The sequence below is a fragment of the Bufo gargarizans genome, unplaced genomic scaffold (assembly GCF_014858855.1).
Source record: "Bufo gargarizans isolate SCDJY-AF-19 unplaced genomic scaffold, ASM1485885v1 original_scaffold_832_pilon, whole genome shotgun sequence".
Lineage (NCBI taxonomy): Eukaryota > Metazoa > Chordata > Amphibia > Anura > Bufonidae > Bufo > Bufo gargarizans.
In genome coordinates this window covers 49740-71835 of record NW_025334717.1, presented here as the reverse complement: position 1 = coordinate 71835, position 22096 = coordinate 49740, and the positions used below count along the sequence as shown (strand labels likewise).

Genomic DNA, 22096 nt, shown 5'->3' with positions numbered 1-22096 from the left:
CACACACTAGTAAAATACTTTACACACAAAACCAGTTATGTGCGCAGTTTAGGACACATGAGGGGACACATAGGGCCATGAGGGGGACCAGCATAAGATGCTATATGTCTTATGCTGTCCCCCTTCATGGCCCTATGTGTCATAGCACACATCCCCTATAACAGCGTCCTCCACAGATCCCCCATAACAGCGTCCTCCACAGATCCCCCATAACTATGTCATACCCAGCCGCATCAGCGGCTCATATGGGAAAATCCAAGCAAATAGACCTCTAGCACAATTCCCTTAAAATATCGCATCGCATATCGTTATCACAATTTTTAGGGCCCTAATCGCAATCGCACAAAATTCCCATGTCGTGCAGCACTGATGCAAACACGTACATGCATATATAATATATGTGCATACACTATGATGTGCGCAGATGTGCCCAGCTTCTGCGCACATCTGTCCTTAGTGTCCCCCAGGGGCTCATTGCAGCCCCTGTGGGGAATATGTCCCCTTATGTGTATCCTTATCTATAATGCCCCCTTTAATACATATGTGTCCCCTTATTGTCCCCCCCTTTTATATGCCCCTCCAAGAGTCCTTTGCTTTAATTATCTCCAGCGCTGCTGGTGATAATTACGCATAACAGAAGGAAGGGAGAAACCTCCCCTCCTTCTATTATGCGCATTCCGGGAGCGCGATTACTATCGCGCTGCCTGAAATGAAATCGCTATAGGCAGGAGATCAAAGGCTTTTCCCGCCTGGCAGCGAGCGGTGCGACCTGGCCGAGCGCGCGCAGGGATGCGCGGGCTGGCGCGGTGACGTCATATCACCGCGCCGGCCCACGTGTCCTTGACTGTGCGGGCGGCCTGGAAGTGCAGACTGACGGATATAAATATCCGACGGCCCCTGCACTGAGTTAGAAGAGCCGAGCCGCCCCCCCAGGAGAATCATCCCCTGGACAACGAGCATACCCCTGGAGGGCTGAGTATTACCCCACTATCCCATGAACGATTATTAACCCTTACTTGCCCATATTCCCCTACCACTATCCCAAAAATGCTATTTAACCCTTACTTGCCCATATTCCCCTACCACTCTATTAACCCCTACCTGCCCATATTCCCCTACTATTCCTATTTTCCCATATTACCACCACCCAATACCCCCCCAACTATTAACCCCTGACCTCCCTCCCCATTATCCCTGCATTTATCCAACCCTGTTCCCCTGCTATCTGTGGCCTGCATTAACCCTTACAGGTCCCAGTAAACCCTGCTACCCAAAGTTCCCTGCACCTCGTATTAACCCCTCTTATTTCCCCTAGGGATAGTCCAGTGATAGTAAGGGTAGGCTGCTTTTGTATGTGTGTAGGTTAGTTAAGGTTTGTGGGTGGAATTTGGGATTGTGTAGTGTAGTTAGTACTGTATTTTTAGTACTGTATTGTTAGTGTATTGTATGCGTCACTATTTAGTGTACCGTAGGTAGTAATAAATATTGTGTGTTATTTGTACCTACTGTGTAGTGTGTTTTATTAGCGGTAGTAAGGCGCATGCAGCTAGTTTGGCGATTAGTGTAAGGCAGGGGTGTCAAACTCTGGCCCGCGGGCCAAATTTGGCCCGCAGTGTAATTATATTTGGCCCGCGAGGCTATACCAAATGACTACTAGAGCTAGCCCGCCGGTATTATACAGCGCATTCATTCATCGCTAATACTAGGTTATGCACATGGGAAGGAATAATGCAAGTCACCTGTACATACTAAATGGTAAAACACTCGGTAACACTGACATGGAAAAGGATCTAGGAATTTTAATAAACAGCAAACTAAGCTGCAAAAACCAGTGTCAGGCAGCTGCTGCCAAGGCCAATAAGATAATGGGTTGCATCAAAAGGGGCATAGATGCCCGTGATGAGAACATAGTCCTACCACTTTACAAATCATTAGTCAGACCACACATGGAGTACTGTGTACAGTTCTGGGCTCCTGTGAACAAGGTAGACATAGCAGAGCTGGAGAGGGTTCAGAGGAGGGCAACTAAAGTAATAACTGGAATGGGGCAACTACAGTACCCTGAAAGATTATCAAAATTAGGGTTATTCACTTTAGAAAAAAGACGACTGAGGGGAGATCTAATTACTATGTATAAATATATCAGGGGTCAGTACAGAGATCTCTCCCATCAGCTATTTATCCCCAGGACGGTGACTGCGACGAGGGGACATCCTCTGCGTCTGGAGGAAAGAAGGTTTGTACACAGACATAGAAGAGGATTCTTTACTGTAAGAGCAGTGAGACTATGGAGCTCTCTGCCTGAGGAGGTGGTGATGGTGAGTACAATAAAGGAATTCAGGAGGGGCCTGGATGTATTTCTGGAGTGTAATAATATTACAGGCTATAGCTACTAGAGAGGGGTCGCTGATCCTGGGAGTTATTCTGATGCCTGATTGGAGTCGGGAAGGAATTTTTTATTCTCCTAAAGTGAGGAAAATTGGCTTCTACCTCACAGGGGTTTTTTGCCTTCCTCTGGATCAACTTGCAGGATTACAGGCCGAACTGGATGGACAAATGTCTTTTTTCGGCCTTATGTACTATGTTACTATGTTACTACAAATCCCATAATGCCTTACTGATGTTTTGGCGCGTCAATAAGGACAGGTCCCAGAAACGCCCTCTCCTGTGTGACAGAAGTCATAGCGATCTCAAGCTACAACTGTCACTGTGGAACCCTTTCCCAAAAATGGCAAAAAGAAAGGCAGACAACAGGAACTTTCTGGACAGGTGGGAGACAGAATATCTGTTTACATATGTAAAAGACAGACCTGTTTGTCTGATTTGTGGAGTCAACGTGGCTATAACTAAGGAGTACAACATTCGACGACACTATGAAACAAAACACCATGACAAGTACAAGGACCTGGACAGGACTCAAAAGAGCCAGAAAGTGGAGGAGATGAAAAGAAGTTTGGTTTCACAACAGAATATGTTCAAAAAAGCCACATCACAAAGTGAGGCTGCTGTAAAAGCTAGTTACAGTGGAGGAAATAATTATTTGACCCCTCACTGATTTTGTAAGTTTGTCCAATGACAAAGAAATGAAAAGTCTCAGAACAGTATCATTTCAATGGTAGGTTTATTGTAACAGTGGCAGATAGCACATCAAAAGGAAAATCGAAAAAATAACTTTAAATAAAAGATAGCAACTGATTTGCATTTCATTGAGTGAAATAAGTATTTGAACCCCTACCAACCATTAAGAGTTCTGGCTCCCACAGAGTGGTTAGACACTTCTACTCAATTAGTCACCCTCATTAAGGACACCTGTCTTAACTAGTCACCTGTATAAAAGACACCTGTCCACAGAATCAATCAATCAAGCAGACTCCAAACTCTCCAACATGGGAAAGACCAAAGAGCTGTCCAAGGATGTCAGAGACAAAATTGTAGACCTGCACAAGGCTGGAATGGGCTACAAAACCATTAGCAAGAAGCTGGGAGAGAAGGTGACAACTGTTGGTGCGATTGTTCGAAAATGGAAGGAGCACAAAATGACCATCAATCGACCTCGCTCTGGGGCTCCACGCAAGATCTCACCTCGTGGGGTGTCAATGGTTCTGAGAAAGGTGAAAAAGCATCCTAGAACTACACGGGAGGAGTTAGTTAATGACCTCAAATTAGCAGGGACCACAGTCACCAAGAAAACCATTGGAAACACATTACACCGCAATGGATTAAAATCCTGCAGGGCTCGCAAGGTCCCCCTGCTCAGGAAGGCACATGTGCAGGCCCGTCTGAAGTTTGCCAATGAACACCTGAATGATTCAGAGAGTGACTGGGAGAAGGTGCTGTGGTCTGATGAGACCAAAATAGAGCTCTTTGGCATTAACTCAACTCGCTGTGTTTGGAGGAAGAAAAATGCTGCCTATGACCCCCAAAACACCGTCCCCACCGTCAAGCATGGGGGTGGAAACATTTTGCTTTGGGGGTGTTTTTCTGCTAAGGGCACAGGACAACTTATTCGCATAAACGGGAAAATGGACGGAGCCATGTATCGTGAAATCCTGAGCGACAACCTCCTTCCCTCTGCCAGGAAACTGAAAATGGGTCGTGGATGGGTGTTCCAGCACGACAATGACCCAAAACATACAGCAAAGGCAACAAAGGAGTGGCTCAAGAAGAAGCACATTAAGGTCATGGAGTGGCCTAGTCAGTCTCCGGACCTTAATCCAATCGAAAACCTATGGAGGGAGCTCAAGCTCAGAGTTGCACAGAGACAGCCTCGAAACCTTAGGGATTTAGAGAAGATCTGCAAAGAGGAGTGGACCAACATTCCTCCTAAAATGTGCGCAAACTTGGTCATCAATTACAAGAAACGTTTGACCTCTGTGCTTGCAAACAAGGGTTTTTCAACCAAGTATTAAGTCTTTTTTTGTTAGAGGGTTCAAATACTTATTTCACTCAATGAAATGCAAATCAGTTGCTATCTTTTATTTAAAGTTATTTTTTCGATTTTCCTTTTGATGTGCTATCTGCCACTGTTACAATAAACCTACCATTGAAATGATACTGTTCTGAGACTTTTCATTTCTTTGTCATTGGACAAACTTACAAAATCAGTGAGGGGTCAAATAATTATTTCCTCCACTGTATATTGTAGCAGTAGAGATCGCAAAATCAGCCCGGCCCTTTAATGAGGGAGAGTTTGTGAAAAAGTGCATGTTGAAAGTTTGTGACATCGTGTGCCCAGAGAAAAAGCAAGCCTTTTCAAACGTGAGCCTGAGCAGAAACACAGCAGCTGATCGCACATGTGCTCTTGCCACCAATCTGTATGACCAGCTTTTGGAAAAGGGAAAAGATTTCGCTGCATTCTCCCTTGCTGTGGATGAGAGCAGCGACGCATCTGATACTGCTCAGCTGTCAGTCTTCATCCGTGGAGTGGACTCAAATATGTGTGTTACGGAGGAGCTATTGGGATTCAAATCAATGCATGGCACAACCACAGGAAAGGAAATCTTTGAGGAGGTTTCCAAATGCGTAACTGAAATAAAGCCGTTGTGGGATAAACTCGTGAGATTAACGACAGATGTTGCGCCAGCGATGTGCGGTAAAACAAGTGCACTGGTGGGCAGGGTCCGGGAGAAGATGCAGGAAGAGAACTGTGCAGGTGAACTAACTGTTTATCACTGCATCATACATCAGGAATCACTGTGTGGCAAAGCCCTAAAGATGGAACATGTTATGACCACAGTGACACAAGTAGTTAACTTTATAAGAGCCAAAGGTCTGAATCACCGCCAGTTTAAGTCTTTTCTGGAGGAGTGTGGTTCGGCGTATTCAGACGTGCCGTATCACACAGAGGTGAGGTGGTTAAGCCGAGGAAAAGTACTGAATAGATGTTTTGAGCTGCATGAGGAAATATGTCAGTTTCTGGAAAGCAAAGGGAAGGACACAGCAGAGCTTCGGGAGAAAAAGTTTCTGTGTGAGCTGGCCTTTCTGTGTGACATCTCGAGCCATCTCGATGCGCTGAACCTGCAGCTTCAGGGGCGCGGGCGCATCATCACAGACATGTACGCTGCAGTGAGGGCTTTTAAAACTAAACTGTGCCTGTGGGAGAACCAGATGCTGCAAGGAAACCTTGGCCATTTTCCCTGCTGCCAAACCATGAAAATGCAGTTCTTTACCAACTTGTTCCCATGCGCACAGTTCGCTGAGTTTAGCCGGCGATTTGCCGACTTTGATGTCTAGAAATGTAGGTTTGAACTGCTCAGTAATCCCTTCGCAGTTAATGTGGAAAACGCACCAACCAACCTCCAAATGGAGCTAATTGAACTCCAGTGTAATGACACGCTGAAGTCAAAGTATGATGCTGTGGGCGCCATCCCTGACACAATGCCTCAGCTCCGCACCCAAGCTGCTCAGATGCTCTCCATGTTCGGCAGCACTTATCTATGTGAGCAACTTTTCTCCTCGATGAAGATGACCAAAACATCTCACAGAAGACGCCTGACTGATGAACACCTTCGCTCGATACTGAGGATTTCCTCAGCTCAAAGTCTGAGCACAGACATTGATGAACTATCATCCAAGAAGAGATGCCAGGTATCTGGCTTGGGCACATCAGATTAGATCAGTGTGCAGCAAACTGAGCAATAATTAATGTTTTCTTCATGCACTTTTTCTTGCTACTCCAAGACATGGGCTTGAATGGTTGATTGATTTTATTATTTTATTTTAAAAATTATTATTATTTAAATCTTATTTAATAAATGAATATGCTTGTTCCATATTCAATGTTAAAGCAAATCTTGTTTGGGTCCATGTTAAAAGGTTCATTTGTTCAATGCTGGCCCGCGACTTTGTTCAAGTTTTACATTTTGGCCCACTGTGTATTTGAGTTTGACACCTCTGGTGTAAGGGAAGGTAATAGTGATATCTTTATTTAAGGTATAAATAGGTGGAGTGTCCGTAAACGATTTCTCCTATTTATGAATATTAATTATTGATATTTGCATAAATATTGGTAATTAATATTCCCCCTTAACACATGCAGTTGTGAATGATGTGTTGCAATATCAGTTAGCCTTTCGGATTCAACCTTGGCATAAACGTCGACCAACAGTTGGTGAGTCAAGTCACCAAAGACCATTAGCCAGTTTGTAAAGCCAGGATCACTGCTGCGAATCATAATCATGGAGGCATAAAAGTCCATGCACGATACAGTCTTATCCTGTGATGGTGACCCATTTATTATCTGATGAATCTAAAAGTGATAGCCATCCTGGCCATTCCAGAAAACCAATGGATACTGTCTGGCATCATAGGATCTGTGAAATTCATGTATCCTTTGTAACACATTGTCTCTCTTGTGTAGGATAATATCCCGCCTATCAGAATCGTCCGTAATCATGATTATGGCAACTTCATTGATAGTAGGTGCATTGAATGTTCCAGGATGTTGGCCTCGCGGTGCTTTGTAAACTTGAATGACCAATTTGTATGCGGGTGATGGCATTCTTTAATGGCAGCCTTAAACAATCGTACATATGGATTGTGCTGGTGCAACATACGGACTATATGTGGCTTAGTGAGGGGATTGTTTCTGTGACAGGTATTTACTTCTGCAGAGCTGTCACCCATGAAAAAAACCTGAAGACATAAAGGCAATGCTTCTAATTTGTCTTCATTAAATGGTGGCAAAAGGGATCCAATTGTGTGATAGACTTGCCCCTGGATCTTGAATGTGGGCATGTATCCCTGCTCCAGCACACGTCTTCCACATCCAAAGGAGGTCATTTGGAAGGCATTGTTGTATACCCAGATATGTTTGAGAAACTCGGCAGAGTGAGGGGAGGAACTATCAAGCAAAGTTATAAGTTCTTCTGGTGGATCAGGTAAATCGGGTATTCTGACCCTTCCTCCAGAGCAGCACATTCCTGGTGTGCAGCACTATGAAGGGCTTTTTGCGCTGTGGCATTAGAAGAATTTTGATATCTCTGTTAGTCTAACCAGACTGTCTATTACTCTGTAATTCCTCTAGCGCCGTTCTATGCAAACAGTAGGTTTAAAGAGCTCACCAAATGCTTCAAATAACCTCTTTATTCAACTTTTCTTCATATATAACACTGCCGCCTCCTCAGCAGATAGTCCATGTACATAACACGTGTTGAAAAGATATCACAAAATGGCGGTATGCATAAGATGGTGGTTCAATTGTTCAATCTTGTCATTCAACATAAAATGGTGGATATATTGCTCTCTCCAGTATCTGTACTCTCACTTTAAGTTATTTAAGCACTTTATGATCTCTCTGAGAGGTATATCTCAGGTCTAACTAATAGTTCTACTTGCAGTATGCAGTTAGCAGTGACTATTTGCAGATTGGTTGAGTATGATCTGGTATGGTTGTATGCAATTTGGATTGCAATATGGAATCTGAATGCTTGCAATTGTATGCTTGCACTTATGTAGCTTGCAATTTAGTGGAACTGTAAGTAAACACATATATAACTGGTTCAGTATACAGTTCTAATCACTATACTAACAGTAGGAACATTATATAACTGTTTAAAATACATATGTTGGCCTCTCTGCTTCCATAAAAACACATATCTCAGTGGAGTGAATGTCTCTTCAGTTCCTGTCTCTAGTGAATAATGACTCTAGCAGCAGGAGCTGGGGGAATTCCCAGACAGGCTGTGTGTGAGGCTGGCTGTGATTGGTGAAAACTCTTGCTGTATAAGAATCTGGCTGTGATTGGTCTAGACTTTTGTCCAGCAACAACAGATTAACACTATGCTTTCTGTTGTTTTTGCTGTGTCACTGAGCTTACCTTACATTACAAAATGAATCTTAAAAGGCATATTATCTTTTTCTGCTTCTGTGAACACAATATATAACAGTTATATGACATCCAAAACATGAAGTCACAGTAAATAACTCTGCTTTTGTCTTTAACACATAAACATAGGAACTGTATTGAGGCTATTGGCAGGTCTAGCTGTATACACATATAAGCTATACTAGCAACCTAGGACAGGTCTTAGCAGGCCGGCTACACCTGGTGCTTCCCCTTTGTACTTAAATGAACTGCAGTGTTTGCATTGATTATTCATTTGGCTAATCTAAAGCAACCCAGCATGATCATATTGGGATTGGGAATTATAATGGAAAGCAGCATAACGCATATCAGCCCAGGCAGTAGCTTGTCGATTAGAATATCGTACATGGTCATCCGTAAGACAGGCTTGGGTCTGCTGGGGCCTTTCAGCAGCTCGCTGTTGTCTGTGACATGCCTTGTCAGATTGGAGACGGGCTTGGGTCTGCTGAGAGTTTTTATTAGCTCGAGCAGCAGCCATGCGTTTTGCTGCAGGAGTCTTGCTTCCAACTGCAGTTTTTCTTTTTGGAGACATGAGTAGTTTATAAACGTTTCAATTGATAAGAATGCTGACATCCAGTGTAGGTGCAGTCTATTTATGGCTGTGTTGTTATGAAAACCTGGTAAATTTAATGTGAACTTATATTGGCTGAAACACGTCATATGACTGAAAATTTAAGGACCTGCGACCTGCTGAAACCTGTGATCAGTTGTTATGGCAACCTGGAGGCCCCTTTAATAACTGACCTCCACAGTGCCCGCACAGTTAATAACAGTGACCTCCACAATGCCGGCCCCTTTAATAACAGTGACCTCCACAGTGCTCGCCCCTTTAATAACAGTGACCTCCACAGTTCCCGCCTCTTTAACAATGACCTCCACAGTACCTGCCCCTTTAACATTGACCACCCCTTTAACAGTGACCTTTATAATGGCCGCCCCTTTAACATTAATATCCACAGTGCCCGCCCCTTTAACAGTGACTTCCACAGTGTACGGCCTTTTACAGAGACCTCCACAGTGCCCGCCCCATTTAACAGTGACTTCCACAGTGCCTGCCCCTTTAACAGTGCCCGCCCCTTTAACAGTGACCTCTACAGTGCCCGCCCATTTAACAGTGACCTCCACATTGCCCGTCCCTTTAATAGTGGCCGCCTCTTTAACAGGGACCTCCAGAGTACCTGCCCCTTTAACAGTGACCTCCACAGTGCCCGCCTCTTTAACAGCAAACTCCACAGCGCTAATATTGGCCCCTGGCCCAATGCATGTAGCAGTGTAGTTGTGTCGTCAACCTGGAGTAGGACCTGCAAGCTTCTATTGGCTAATAACGGACATGTGACCGTGTAAAAGGCAGTTTGGATTTAAGTCAAAGGCTTGCTGGCTTCTATTGGCTAATGCAGGTCATTTTTTGGGAATATCTCAGGAACGGTACGTCCTAGAGACCTGGTCTAAAACCTTCCCGGACACCTGATGTACCTGTGTGCCAAATTTGGTGAAGATTGATCCAGTCGTTTGGTCACGCATAAAGAACAGACAGACAGACAGACGTCTAGACAGACAGAAACTCATTTTTATATATATAAGAGATATGTGTAAAAGGGGGGGTGGCACCCGGTTACAGTAATACTCCCGACACCAAAACTGTATCAAATAAATAAATGGGTGCATCAACCGGGAGAATGAAGTGCTAACCAATGGCCTCAAACGTCACATCCAAAGGTAATTCATACCATATGCTTAGCGATGATACGCTTATGGTATGAAATAAGGGGTCATGTGACAACATCTGCTGCTGGGTTGCCGAATAGTGTATTGGTGTAACAGTTTGCGTCCACCACTTTAACACCCTAAGCCTTTAGCAGCATTGAGATACAAAGGACCCCCACTGCCTAATACAGCACCAATTCTCAGCTACCATCTGCAATTCAACAGATATACTTCAGGTAGTGCTGGGAAATTACTGTGTAATCCCCACCCCAAAACCGTGTGCCTGCGTGATGCTACAGCGCACATACAATGAGGCAGAGGTTGTAATTAGTAGCGGCTCAACGCGTTTTAACAGTTAAGTATCATCAGGAGCCCATAAAGTAACAAAATAACAAAGGCAGAGAGATGTGACCAAACGTGTGGTGCGGCGTACGGCGCTGGTATGGCCATGAGCGCGTGCACCACCGGGCCAGCTGATAAAGGAAAAAACCCACGCCTAGGTGGAGCGAGGGAATATGGGATGCCCCAACACAAGAGACATGAAAAGTGGAACCGTGATATAAGATAGAGAACAAAAATCGTATGCACAAGTAGCTCTGACAAGTGGTGCCAATGAACTGGGGAACAATAAAACCCTAGATGCCATATGAAGTACAAAGCCAGTTACTGTTGAACCAGTAATGAGGATAAATCATGAAGGTATGTCAAACATAGCTTATCTGTTTATTTAATCCCACCGGCTGTACAGTATGAAGCCGAAAAATCCATTGTGCTTCTTTCTGAAGTAGGAATTTATCAAAATCGCCCCCTTTCCCCCCGAGGGGAAGGTCGAACTTTTTCAATTCCCTGGACGGACAACACCCTTGCATCGTTGTTGTGGCAGGCCTTGACGTGTTGTGCACGGGGTCTCTCTTTCATTTCTGATATCCCCCACATGTCTGCCTATCCTCCATTTAAATTCACGGGCTGTCTTACCGACATACTTCATTCCACAGCTGCAGGGGGCCAGATACACAACCCCTGTGGTTCTGCAGTTAATGAAAGAACGCATCACATACACTTTGTCACTTGACATGCCCATGAATGTCTTCCCCCGTACCAATAAAGTCGCACGCTACACAGTTCCCACACTTAACGATGCCTGGGAGACCATGCTCTAGCCAGGTGCGCGGGGGTGGAGGATTCATAGAGGCACCAGACGGTCGCGGAGATTGCAACCCCGTCTAAATGTAATAGATGGAGTGGACCCAACAAGATGTCCAGTATCGGGATCTGCCTGCAAGATGCTCCAATAGTGTTCCAATACATGTCGCACTTCTCAATGAGCAGTGTCAAATGTGCCAACGATGCGAATAGGTCCTCCATCCTCTTCCCTAGGTCTTGGATGTAACTGTGATTCCCAATTGCTGCACAACGCGTGTTGGTAAGCGGAATTAAGTGTCTGTCGCGGGTATCCCGGCCATTGGAACCCGCTGGTCAGTTCTTTGCCCGCCCTTTGAAAGTCAGAGATAGTCAAACAACTGCATCGAATCTGCAGGAATTGACCCTTTGGAATCCTGCGTTTAAGTGGTAACAGATGCCAGCTGTCCCACCTCAATAGATTGTTAGTGGAGGTGGGTGTGCGGAATAAATCCATCACCACATGTCCATTTGGTTGCTTGATAATACATAGGTCTAAAAACGTAATCGTGGTCTTATCTCAAAAGTGAAGAAGAGGCCTAAATCCCCCATAACAGTGTGTCCTCCAAAGATCCCCCATAACAGTGTCATCTACAGATCCCCCATAACAGTGTCACCCACAGATCCCCCATAACAGTGTCACCCACAGATCCCCCATAACAGTGTGTCACCCACAGATCCTCCATAACAGTGTCATCCACAGATCCCCCATAACAGTGCGTCATCCACAGATCCTCCATAACAGTGTGTCATCCACAGATCCTCCATAACAGTGTGTCATCCACAGATCCCCCATAACAGTGTCATCCACAGATCCCCCATAACAGTGTGTCATCCACAGATCCCCCATAACAGTGCGTCATCCACAGATCCTCCATAACAGTGTGTCATCCACAGATCCTCCATAACAGTGTGTCATCCACAGATCCCCCATAACAGTGCGTCATCCACAGATCCTCCATAACAGTGTGTCATCCACAGATCCCCCATAACAGTGCGTCATCCACAGATCCCCCATAACAATGTCATCCACAGATCCCCCATAACAGTGTCACTACCAATATAGAATTTGTTTATAAAAACAAGTCCAAACTTGTTTTTGTTCTGACTCCACTTTTCTCCTCACAACCTACCTCCAAACATATTTCCTTTTCACCACCTCACTATGCTCATTTTCACCACTCACCACCAATTATCAGACAGCACACACTCTCCATGCAGCTCTCCCCCTTAGAGCTGTGAGGTCCTTGGTTCAAATCAGGCCAAGACATCAGCACCAACCACTGGAGCCACCACACTTGAAGGTGAGCAATGACATGAACCAGCAAAGTGAGAAGGCCCCCATGTTTTTTATTTCCAAAAATGCTTTTGTGTGTCAGCCAATTTGGTGGTTCAGTAGATAGAACTGGGGCCTTGTAGCATAGGGATCCTTGGTTTAAATCCTATTTATTTATTTTTTGCTCACCCACAGATCACAGCAACATATTTTACAAGCTAGAGAGAACACACAATCTCCAGGAAGGTGTCGTCTTTGAGCAGATTTGAACCTAACGACTGAGCCATCATCCTGCCATACACAAAAAAACGTGCTTTTAAAAACACTATGAAGTGATTGAAATTTCATTGCAAAAACACAAAAAACAGCTGCCTTCACCCATTGCTGTCACCCCTTACTTTATAGTGCATCCTGCATGGTGGCTCAGTAGCTAGCACTGGTGTCTAGGGTTTGACTCCACATAAGACTGATATCTGCATGGAATGTGTACGTTCTCTATGAGTGTCCTCCAGAAACCTGCAACTAGGTGATGACCTCCAATGGGGACAAGGAATGATGGTCGTGGTTGTACAGGGCTGCAGAGTAAATGGGAGCCTTGCTTGAGGAGATAACAAGTGATTGGTCGGGTAATATTTACCCTCAGTTTATTTTGCTCACTTACCATAGCAGCTCCATATTACATGGCTGTCTGAGGAGCTGTGTAATATGTCACTGCTGTGTAAGCGAGGAACATAAATGGAGGTCCCATAGAGGAGACCAATAAACATTACTGAGCTTCTAAAGTAATATTTGTCAGTCCCTGCCCCATTGGAGCTCACCACCTTGCTGCATATTTTTGGAGGAGAACATAAACCTCTTACACTTAATATCCATGGTTGGATTCAAACCCAGAGCCCCCACACTTGCAGTACGCAGCCCTGCAGGGTGAGCGAATGTGAGGTCACAGGGGACAGCTTAACAGACCAAGGATTGCTTTTGGTACTCACAGTTTTTATAGGATACCCTGGGCAGGCGTACAGCAGTGATGGAGAGGCTGGCACATGGATCCTCTGGGGCACTCTGTGTATAGGGACCAGGCCAGGTGGTAGGTGAGGTGCCCTGGGTGTTGCAGGTTTAATGTGTCTGTGGCGAGATCCCTTATAGTTCGTGACTCCAGTGCCGGTAACGGTGGCACACCGATTTGTTGTAGGAATAATTGAGGTACACAAAGTTGCAGTGAACCAGAACTTCTTTTTACTGAACAGTCCAACTATATACAGTCTCCAGTTAATTCCTTATGTAAAAAGGTTGGTAACAGGCAGGCTTCACATAAATGGCAGGCAAAGTCTTTGCAAGATACTCAGAGGGAATAAAACTTACAGATGAGGCTGCACTTTCCTCAGATCCTGTCTGGCTTTCACCAAGGCCCGTATGCCCTATTGCTGGCTTTATCCTTGGGTAGGGAAACCTTCCTCTGGTATATATCGTCTTGCGGTAAATATCCTTCTGCCCTTCAGCTTTCTACTTGGCTGGATAAAAGTGACTCTGCTCCTGTCATATCTTCAGGAGGCAACTTCTTCTCCTGGTGGCAAGCTAGGAGCCTGGGCTATCTAGCTGCATGTTAGAAGCTGCTCCTCAGCTACACTCTGGCTAAAGTGCACACTTGGCTTCTGAACACACCTCCCCCTCTGAACAGGACCTGACTATATATACTAGGGGGTTCCCTAGCTCCCTCTACTGCCTAGGAGGAGGAACTACACCCCTAACAGGCCTGGTCCAGGAGATAATATGACAACATACATTAAAATGCAATGTAAAACACCATGACCATGTTCCACAAGAGGTGGAGAACAACGTGAACCAATTGACCCTTGAGTAGTGCCCACATTTACGCAGTGGGACACTACACACTGCAAACTACAGAGCCACCGCACAGCTCAATACTAGCCACCCCTTTTAAGTGAGTGGTGACATGAACGGTGACATGAACAGCAACAGGGAGACATCCAATTCTTCTTTTTGATGTTCCCTCTCCTTGGTGTACAATCCCTTACAAACTTTTTAGGAGATGAGATTTCTATGTACTTTTTTCTAGTGTTTTTCAACATTTCTACGCCTCGTACCCCCTAGTTATATGTATTACTCAAGTACCTACATGGTGAGGACCCAGTGAGGACAAGCAGTGACGATAATCTTTATACAGTGCTGTGGAATAGATTTTGATGCTATATGAAGGGAAGGTTCACGGAAAAGTTAGTATTTGTTGGTCCCCTCTAGGGAGGCCACGCTTTACTTGAATTACACGGCTCCTTACAGACAATGTCATCTCTCTCAATGAAATGTATCTGAAGAGGAGGAGAAAATCCAAGGAGAACACACAGGGGGTTATGTACTAACAGAAATATGTCTATAATATGTTATAAGGTTATTATAAGGTTCTTTGTGCCACAATCTGTGATATTTCTCCGCCCACATCAGGTCTCAAAATATGTGTGTGGCATGTGCGTGGAAAGGGGACAGGCCAGTAGGCCCATCTCGTTCATCATTTTCTACGCCTGTTTTAGGCACAGAAAATGGTCTAAAGGGAGCTGGCGTAGATTTAGAAGCTGAGGTGGATCCACCGAAGTTATGTAAAGGCCGGCGCCTCTACATAACCTATGCGGATGCACCATCAGAGCAGGGCCTTATTATTATTATTATTATTATTAATAATGTATTTATTAATAATATTAACAAATGACCCCCACACAGATGTCTTTTGGTCAGATTTGAACTAAAGATCCCAGTGCTGGCAACTGATAGCGCTAACCACTGAGCCACCATGCTATCCAAAACTATCAAACTTGCTGAGGTAAGTGGTGAAATGTACGGGAAGAGGACCTATCTCTGTATGACGTTTCTTTTCCTTGATGACAACCCTTTACGGACCCTTTAAGTCATGAGCTGTCTACGTCCTTTATTGCAGTGTTTCTGAATGTTCCTAAGCCTAGTATCTCCTAGTCAAATACATTACACAATGTATAACTTTGGCTATATCTGTACCTCTAGAAATGGTGGCAAAGGGGCCATGCCTGTGTGGTGTAAAGGAGCATATACAAAACTTTGTTATGCAGGAAGAGTGTTTTGCCTTCAGGAGTAATCCGTCTGAGACTCTATAGTCCAATTCATTTGTAGACTTTGGTCGAGCATTCTTAAGATTTGAAGTCTCTGGCTTCATTCTAAAACCAGATTCCCAGGTTTGATAGTTAATGGAAAGAGGTCAGAGATAGACATGTGCCAGTCCCCATTGAGCATAGCTTCTTGCTTCTAGCAGTTTAACTTTCCCCTTAAAAGGGTAATTCAATTTGTTAAAGCTACCCCTTATCGACAGGATAGGGTATAATTATCAGATCGGTGGGGGTCCTACCACTTGGACCCTCACTGTTCACAAGAACGGGGGCACATACCCCCTGCAGCTCCCCATAAATGAACGGAGCATCCAGTTGCACATGCAAGTGGCTGTTCCATTAATATCTATAGGAGTTCCAGAGATAGCAGAGTACAGCACTGGGCTATCTGAGATATCTGTGAATAGGGGATGACTTAAACCAACCAAAATACCCCTTTAAGCTTGTCTGAACTCCTCACATATCTGGATGACTACAGTCTCTAAATATTGGCCTGTGTAATAGACGGTCACGGCATCCATATAAAGTGAGCACTTCAGTGCAAATTTCCTGGTCCTGGTGTGGTGATTTCTGTAATCTCTCTTTTCTGCCAGACAGACTCTACGAAGAGCTTATATCACAAACAAAAAGGAAAGGTGAAGGAGGGCAGCCTTGTACAGCAGCATCTTAAAAAGATTAAAATAGACAAATTGCCGGGACCAGATGGCATACACTCCTGTATCCTAAGATAATTAAGTAATGTCATAGCCAAACCATTATTTCTGATATTTAAGGACTCTATACTGACAGGGAGTGTTCCACAGGATTGGCGCATAGCAAATGTGGTGCAAATATTCAAAAGGGTCCAAAAACAGAGCCAAGAAACTATAAAATCTGTCATGGGTAAACTGTTTGAAGGTTTTCTAAGAGATGCTATCTTGGAGTACGTCAAGGAAAATAAGCAAATAACACCATATCAGCTTCATGAGGGATCGGTCATGACAAACTAATTTATCAGTTTCTATGAGGAGGTACGTTCTATACTTGACCACGCCAAATCAATGGATGTCGTATATCTGGACTTCTCCAAAAGCATTTAACTGTGCCGCATGAAAGGTTAGTATATAAAATGAGAATGCTCGGACTGGGAGAAAACATCTGTATGTGGGTAAGTAACTGGCTCAATGATAGAAAACAGCGCAGGGTTATTAATGGAATACACACTCAGATTAGGTCACTGTCACTAGTGGGGTACCACAGGGGATCAGTATTGGGCCCTATTCTCTTCCATATATTTATTAACTGATATTTTCAAGTTTTGTGTTTTCGTTTTTCACTCCCTGCCTTCCCATAGTCCTAACTTTTTTATTTTTCCATTCACATAGCCTTATGAAGGCTTATTTTTTGCGGGACAAGTTGTACTTTCTATTGTCATTTACGGTTGCATACCATGTAGTAGGAAGCGGGAAAAAAATTCCAAATGGGGTAGAATTGGGAAAAAACTCAATTCTGCTAAAGGTTTAAAAGAACATTTTTTACACTGTACACTATGCGGTAAAATTGACCTGTTATCTTCATTCTCCAGATCAGTACGGTTACAACGATACCACACTTGTATAATTTTTCTTGCGTTTTAATACTGGAAAAAAAATGTAAACTTTTGAAGAAAAATAAGTACATTTTATGACCATATTCTGACCCCTATAACTTTTTGTAGTTATGTGTACGGGGCTGTGTGAGGGCTCATTTTTTGCGGGACGATCTGCTCTTTTCAGTGATACCAATTTGAAGTGTGTGCGACTTTACGGTAAGAGCAGTGAGACTATGGAGCTCTCTGCCTGAGGAGGTGGTGATGGTGAGCTCACTAAAAAAATTCAGGAGGGGCCTGGATGTGTTTCTGGAGCGTAATATTATTACAGGCTATAGCTACTAGAGAGGGGTCGCTGATCCAGGGAGTTATTCTGATGCCTGATTGGAGTCGGGAAGGAAGTTTTTTCCTCTAAAGTGAGGAAAATTGGCTTCTACCTCAAAGTTTTTTCTTTTGCCTTCCTCTGGATCAACTTGCAGGATAACAGGCCGAACTGGATGGACAGAGGGCTTTTTTCAGCCTTATATGCTACTATGTCTGACCCTAGAAAGGTCAGCCATTCACCAACACCGTGCTGTAAATGTCCAGGTACATGAGGATAACAAACCTCTGCAGAGCCTTGCCCAAGAATTCATGAAAGTCTCGGTCAAAGGTTTTTCCTGATCAAGACTGACCAGGGCCACATGTACATGGCGGTCTCTGATGTAAAATATGATGTAACAATATGGATCCTGAGCATCAGTTATGCACATTTGAGCCATTTCTGTCAGAGATCTGTTATTTTAGACTGAAAAAAGTCCCTTTTCTACAAGCTTCCAGTCATGTGGCAAAATTCATCCGTGACACTCAAAGAAACGCAAGTCAAGACTTGATTGTCAACCTTTTACTAAATAAGAAACATGGGCGCGGTAACGGGCTCGTCACCACGGCCCTCACATCAGCCACGGAGCTGCTCCATCATTTACTACATGTATGTAATGTGTATGATGGAGCTGTATGTTCTGTGACTGGATATAATGTAAGTGTAGAGGATAGTTATAGTATACATTTCATCCCTCCTCCTGAGGCTCGTCACCACGGCCTTCACATCAGCCACGGAGCTGCTCCATCATATACTACATGTATGCAATGTGTATGATGGAGCTGTATGTTCTGTGACTGGATATAATGTAAGTGTAGAGGATAGTTATAGTATACATTTCATCCCTCCTCCTGAGGCTAGTCACCACGGCTCTCACATCAGCCACGGAGCTGCTCCATCATTTACTACATGTATGTAATGTATATGATGGAGCTGTATGTTCTGTGACTGGATATAATGTAAGTGTAGAGGATAGTTATAGTATACATTTCATCCCTCCTCCTGAGGCTAGTCACCACGGCTCTCACATCAGCCACGGAGCTGCTCCATCATTTACTACATGTATGTAATGTATATGATGGAGCTGTATGTTCTGTGACTGGATATAATGTAAGTGTAGAGGATAGTTATAGTATACATTCCATTCTTCCTCCTGAGGCTAGTCACCACGGTCCTCACATCAGCCACGGAGCTGCTCCATCATTTACTACATGTATGTAATGTGTATGATGGAGCTGTATGTTCTGTGACTGGATACAATGTAAGTGTAGAGGATAGTTATAGTATACATTTCATCCTTCCTCCTGAGGCTAGTCACCACGGTCCTCACATCAGCCACGGAGCTGCTCCATCATTTACTACATGTATGTAATGTGTATGATGGAGCTGTATGTTCTGTGACTGGATATAATTGTCATGGAACCATGAACCAGACGTACAACAAGAGATAAGTGGAAAATAAGAAGGTTTTATTGAAGAGCAAGCCGTAAGCAAAGTCCAAACGGATGGCTAAACCGAAGCAGGGTCTTGCGGAGACAGAGGTCAGGAACCAGAAGGGTAGTCAGACGAAGCCAGGATCAGGAACCAACGGGGTAGTCAGACGAAGCCGGAATCAGGAACCAACGGGGTAGTCAGACGAGGCCAGGATCAGGAACCAGAAGCAGCAGCAGTCTTGGAAGCATGTGAACACAGGAGGACCAAGCAAGGAACTGAAGCCACAGACCTCCTATATATATGAGCTAGGCATCCAGCTCCTCCCAGTGGGAAGGAGGAGCCGCAGGGTGGGAGGCTACAAGAAAACCCAGAAACCAAGATGGCCGCCAGCACATGTCAAACGAAGGGAACAGCAAGGAGGTAAGACCATGACAGTACCTCCCCCTCAAGGGCCCCTCCTCCGCGGAGTAAGGAACGGTTTCTGAGGGAAGCGTGCGTGGAAGGCTCGGAGCAAGACAGGAGCATGGATATCTGCGGAGGGAACCCAGGAACGCTCCTCTGGACCATAACCACGCCAATGGACCAAAAACTGCACCCGGCCGCGGACCAGGCGTGAGTCCAGGATATTGCTCACCTCATACTCCTCACGATTGCCCACTTGGACCGGACGAGGCCGAGGAATCGAGGAAGTGAAACGATTACACACCAGTGGCTTCAACAGGGAGACATGAAACACGTTGGAGATCCGCATGCCAGGAGGAAGCGCAAGGGCATAGGCTACCGGGTTTACCCTGTGAAGCACTCGGAAGGGACCAACAAAGCGAGGCGCCAGCTTGGGAGTGGGCACTCGAAGGTTGAGGTTGCGGGTGGACAACCATACGCGGTCTCCGACCTGGTAGGAAGGAGCGGGCGCTCGTCTGCGATCAGCCTGGAGTTTCTGGCGCTGCGCAGAGACCTCAAGGGACCTCTGGATCTGTACCCAAGAAGCACGTAGGACGGAAAGGTGATCCTCCACAGCCGGAATATCCTGGGGAGAGAATACCTCCGGTAACACGGCAGGTTGGAACCCATAATTGGCCATGAAGGGAGACGTCCCAGAGGAAGAGTTCACCGCCGTGTTCCTGGCAAACTCAGCCCAAGGCAGGAGGTCAACCCAATTGTCTTGGTGATCGGAGACATAGCAACGAAGGAATTGCTCCAAAGCCTGATTGGATCGTTCTGCGGCCCCATTGGACTGAGGGTGGTAGGCCGAGGAGAAAGAGAGATGAATCCCCAACTGGGAGCAAAAGGCGCGCCAGAACCTGGACACAAACTGACTCCCCCGATCCGACACAATCTCCTTGGGCAAACCGTGCAACCGGAAGACCTCCCTGGCAAAAATCGAGGCCAACTGTTGTGCAGAGGGTAACTTCTTGAGAGGAACACAGTGGCACATTTTGGAAAACCGATCCACTATCATGAGAATGACCGTATGGCCTCGGGATGCAGGGAGGTCCACAATGAAATCCATCCCCAGGTGTGACCATGGACGCTCCCCGGTGGCTATGGGTTGCAAAAGGCCCAACGGAAGGTGCCGAGGGGACTTACTCTGGGCACAAACGGAGCATGCCGCTACATATGCGGCGATGTCGGAACGTAGGGAAGGCCACCAGAACAGACGTGAAACAGCCCAGGACAGCTGATTCTTTCCAGGATGCCCCGCGGCCTTGGAGTTATGGTAGGTTCGCAACAACCGAGTGCGCAACTCCTCAGGCACAAAACACCTGCCGTTGGGTCTCCCAGAGGGAGCACCAGATTGAGCCGCCAAAATCTGCTCACCCAGGGGAGAGGTCAGGCTGGTGCGAATGGCGGCCAGGATCTGATTCGGAGGTATGACCGAAGTCGGAATCGACTCCTCCCCGGACAGCTCGGAGTACTGCCGTGATAAGGCATCCGCTCTGATGTTCTTGGAACCGGGTAGGTAGGAGACCACGTAATTAAAACGTGACAAGAACAGAGCCCATCTGGCCTGACGTGGTGTCAATCTCTTGGCCTCAGAGAGGTAGGTCAGATTCTTGTGGTCCGTCAGGATGAGAACCGGAACCACCGAGCCCTCGAGCAAGTGCCTCCATTCTTTAAGGGCCTGCACGATGGCCAATAACTCCCTGTCACCAATCTGATAGTTGCACTCCGCGGAAGACAGTTTCCGGGAGTAAAACCCACAAGGAAGCAGAGCACCCTCCGGTGTTCTACGCTGAGACAGGAGGGCGCCTACTCCCGTCTCAGACGCGTCCACCTCAAGGACAAACGGCAACCCAGGGTTGGGATGCGACAGAATCGGAGCCGACACAAAGGCGGACTTTAGAGCCTCAAAAGCTCGGATGGCCTCTGGCGGCCAGACCTGGGGATTGCTGCCCTTCCTGGTCAGATCCGTGAGAGGCTTGGCTAGCATGGAAAAGTCCCTGATGAACTTCCGATAATAATTGGCGAAGCCCAAAAAGCGCTGCAGGGCACGAAGACCACTGGGCTGGGGCCACTGTAAGACAGCCGAAACCTTCTCAGGATCCATGGAGAACCCCTCAGCGGAAATGATGTAACCTAAGAAGGTTACCTGGGATCGGTGAAATTCGCATTTCTCAAGCTTACCGAACAGCTTGTTCTCTCGTAACCGTTGCAACACTCGTCTGACATCCAGAACGTGGGCCTCCATGGATTCAGAATATACCAAGATGTCATCCAAATAGACCACCACACACTGCTGCAACAGGTCACGGAAAACATCGTTGATGAATTCCTGGAAGACTGCGGGCGCATTGCACAACCCAAAGGGCATAACCAAGGATTCATAATGACCGGTCCTGGTGTTAAACGCGGTCTTCCACTCATCGCCCGCCTTGATCCTTACCAGGTTATATGCCGCCCTCAGGTCGAGTTTGGTAAAGACCGTGGCCCCTTTGAGGCGATCGAACAGCTCGGAAATCAAGGGTATCGGGAAAGCGTTCTTTATCGTGATGCGATTGAGACCCCTGTAATCGATGCAAGGCCTCAATTCACCGCCCCTCTTTTTCACAAAGAAAAATCCAGC

The 22096-nt window shown here is 45.7% G+C and overlaps 1 pseudogene; it reads left to right on the top strand.

Annotated features, from left to right (window-relative positions):
- The first annotated feature begins 2728 nt into the window (after positions 1-2728).
- Positions 2729-6114, top strand: LOC122924131 (annotated as a pseudogene).
- The last annotated feature ends 15982 nt before the right edge of the window (positions 6115-22096 follow it).